At 47.9% G+C, this 3,747-nt stretch overlaps 1 pseudogene; it reads left to right on the top strand.

Moving 5' to 3' along the window:
* Nucleotides 1-1,863: 1,863 nt before the first annotated feature.
* LOC126109057 (5S ribosomal RNA) lies at nucleotides 1,864-1,981 on the top strand (annotated as a pseudogene).
* The last annotated feature ends 1,766 nt before the right edge of the window (nucleotides 1,982-3,747 follow it).

Raw genomic sequence — 3,747 nt, 5'->3', positions numbered from 1 at the left:
ACACTGACGGCGGCGGTGCACAAATGCTGCGCAGCTAGCGCCATTCGACGGCCAACACCGCGGTTCCTGGTGTGTCCGCTGTGCCGTGCGTGTGATCATTGCTTGTACAGCCCTCTCGCAGTGTCCGGAGCAAGTATGGTGGGTCTGACACACCGGTGTCAATGTGTTCTTTTTTCCATTTCCAGGAGTGTACAATGACAAGTTGTTGTTTAACGTTGTTACCAAAAAAAAAAAAGTTTCAAGTGGCTGTAAGCACTATGGAACTTAAAATTTGAGGTCATGAGTGCCCTAGACTTAGAACTACTTAAACCTATCTACCCTATGGACATCACACACATCCACGCCCGAGGCATGCGGACCAGGGAAGTTACCTCTACGCGGTGCAGTCGGTTGGGTCCGCTGGCGGTCCCTGCGGAGTGTCGGAGCGTGTGTGGAGCTGTCCGATCGCTACGAGCTCCGTGGCTCACCGAGCCAGTACTTCAAACTTGAGTAGTGGTTTCAACTACCCAAGCCACGTCCATTCATGTTGTGTGGTTCGATTCGGTGGTTCGCTTTTGGGGAGGTTTCCCTGAGAGCAACACTGAGTGTTTCAATTGCTGAAATTTAGCTGCCATGCGGTGCGATTAATTATATTGGTTGAACACAAATTGAGTGCACCAGCGGAATTTTCTGCCTTGTGGCCGTTAGTGTTCTGGTTACCTGCCCTGGCCACTAACGTGATTTCACGCAGCGTACTTTCCTCACCTGTTGTCGCTGTCCAACATGGTGTGTAGATTTGACAGCTAATACATATTTCATTGTGGAATATCACGCTCGTAAGCTTTTGTGTTTGAGTTTTCATGTACTGATTGGTGGCAAGCGGGTCATTGTGTCGGCGGGTCCATGGCTGGCCCCTGTTTGGGTTCCGACAGATCAAGTACAGTTGGGCTCACCACCTGTCTCGCCTAAGTGAACCAGGGCAGACCGACCTCCCTGGAGGATTCTGAATGCCGTTTTCTTTATTGGCCTTCTCACCGGTTTTTAATTACCTGTTTATAATCTATCATAGCCAATTATTTAAAAAAATCCTTGTTCTTACTGGTCCTTATCTATTTTTGAATTCTGGAAAATCAATTGTGGGCTTTAAGCCGCTTAAAAACTTATTCTTGAAATTACCCTTTAAGCAGAATCATACTGCCTTAAAAGATTATTGTAATATATTCTGAAATTGTCAAACATCAACGGCTTACATCATGTTGGCGGGCCGCTTGCCCGGAGCTTATACTACGGTTCTTCTCAATCTTCTGTAGAACCCGGTCCTCCAGATCTGGTGTACGCCCAGTCCACCACCTCCCTGTACGTTCGTCTTGTCCGCAGCTCGTGGTCGTGCGGCAGCGTTCTCGCTTCCCACGCCCGGGTTCGATTCCCGGCGGGGTCAGGGATTTTCTCTGCCTCGTGATGGCTGGGTGTTGTGTGCTCTCCTTAGGTTAGTTAGGATTAAGTAGTTCTAAGTTCTAGGGGACTGATGACCATAGCTGTTAAGTCCCATAGTGCTCAGAGCCTTTTGAACCATTTTTTGAGCCTCTCGACAGCTTCCATATGCTCGACCGTACACATACACCATCTCGTCTTGTCTCCAAAATGAATACCGCACCATTCTGCTGATTACAGTACGCTGCGTCAGTAACACAGCCTGCTGCACTATAATATAATAAAATAATAAATAAAAATAATGTGTGGCCTTTTAGATATATTTAATAAATGAGATTAATTTTTCCGGTACTCGGACAAGCACAATAATCTGGACTATGCCTGTAAACGGGTACAGAATCCTTCCATATTAGTTCCACGTAAACGGAATAGCGCTTCTCTCGTTGTAGGTTTGCCAACGGCCTTGCCGCAGTGGTAACACCGGTTCCCGTCACATCACCGAAGTTAAGCGATGTGGGGCTGGGTTAGCACTTGGATGGGTGACCGTCCGGTCTGCCGAGCGCTGTTGGCAAATGGGGTGCGCTCAGCCCTTGTGAGGCAAACTGAGGAGCTACTTGACTGAGAAACAGCGGCTCCGGTCGGAAACTGACACACGGCCGGGAGAGCGGTGTGCTGGCCACGTGCCCCTCCATAACCGCATCCAGTGACGTCTATAGGCTGTGGATGACACGGCGGCCGGTCGGAACCGTTGCGCCTTCATCGCATGTTCGAGAGGAGTTTTGTTGTGGGTTTATGCTTACCAATTAATAACATTATGCCCGATCGCCGTATTCGCCTGCTAAATCTTGACCGTGTTCGTCGTTACTTTGCCAATCGGATCTTCGTAATTTTCCGAAGTACACAGGTGGGCTTCAGTTGTTCTTGGAATAATAACTCAGACAATCATTCAGTTCAAGAAAAGCACTCCGTCTTCAGGCTACGGCCGGCTTCTAGGCGCCAGTCTGGAACCGCGCGACTGCTGCGGTCGCAGGTTCGAATCCTGCCTCGGGCATCGATGTGTGTGATGTCCTTAGGTTAGTTAGGTTTAAGTATTTCTAAGTTCTAGGGGACTGATGACCTGAGGTGTTAAGTCCCATAGTTCTCAGAGCCATTTGATTTTTGGTCCAGGCCACGAGTGGCCTAGCGGGACCATCTGACCGCCGTGTCATCCTCAGAGGAGGATGCGGATAGGAGGGGCGTGGGGTCAGCACACCGCTCTCCCGGTCGATATGATGGTATTCTTGACCGAAGCCGCTACTATTCGGTCGAGTAGCTCCTCAATTGACATCACGAGGCTGAGTGCACCCCGAAAATTGCCGAAAGCGCATGGCGGCCTGGATGGTCACCCATCCAAGTGCCGACCACGCCCGACAGCGCTTAACTTCGGTGATCTCACGGGAACTCGTAATCTTTCAGTTAGTAAAATAATATTATATTCTTCTTTTCGATGCACATAGAAAATACATATTCACTTATTCACATAGCACAAAAGGCTGACTCGATTACGCTCTAACATAACGTGCGTCTACCTTCGTTCTCTAGCAGAGCGCGAAGCCTTCCTCCTGCTGAGGAAGAGGGAAAACATCTTATGTTTTTTTTAACATTTGAAAATCAAAAATAGATGACGGTAGGCGCAGGCTCTACCCTGGGCTACCGCTTCGTCTTTTCTCTTTGCCTTTAAAGTAAACGAAAACATAAAAGTAAGAAATGCAAAAGATTTATCACAGCACACAAGGGACACACGGCACGTGGCCAAGGGAACTGTCATTCGTCAGCGCCATCTACTGTTCCAACGATGCATTTCCGGGCACATATTTGTAGGACCTTTTTTCCTCCATTTTCGGTCAGGAATTCGTCGATGCAGTTTGTTTGTTTTATTAACTTTCACCCCGTGCGTTTCTTCCAGCTATAACAACTGTCCGATGTTTTTCTTTTTTTCTTTTTCGCAGTCAGTTTAAAAAAAAAAATGGTTCAAATGGCTCTGAGCACTATGCGACTTAACTTCTGAGGTCATCAGTCGCCTAGAACTTAGAACTAAACCTAACTAACCTGAGGACATCACACACATCCATGCCCGAGGCAGGATTCGAACCTGCGACCGTAGTGGTCGCTCGGTTCCAGACTGAAGCGCCTAGAACCGCTCGGCCACTCCGCCTGGCAGTCAGTTTCAACCACCGATTTGTTTAAAAATATCTATCCTGCTGACAGTCACCATTTTCTTTTATTCACATTTTACACCACTCTTTTCGAACCAAGATTCCCATTTTAAAGTGTGTTTTCTCTTTGTACTAAGGTACT

Source organism: Schistocerca cancellata, chromosome 11 (assembly GCF_023864275.1).
Source record: "Schistocerca cancellata isolate TAMUIC-IGC-003103 chromosome 11, iqSchCanc2.1, whole genome shotgun sequence".
NCBI classification, from domain to species: Eukaryota; Metazoa; Arthropoda; class Insecta; order Orthoptera; family Acrididae; genus Schistocerca; species Schistocerca cancellata.
The sequence above is the reverse complement of the archived record's forward strand: the minus strand, read 5'-3'. Positions and strand labels throughout refer to the sequence as shown.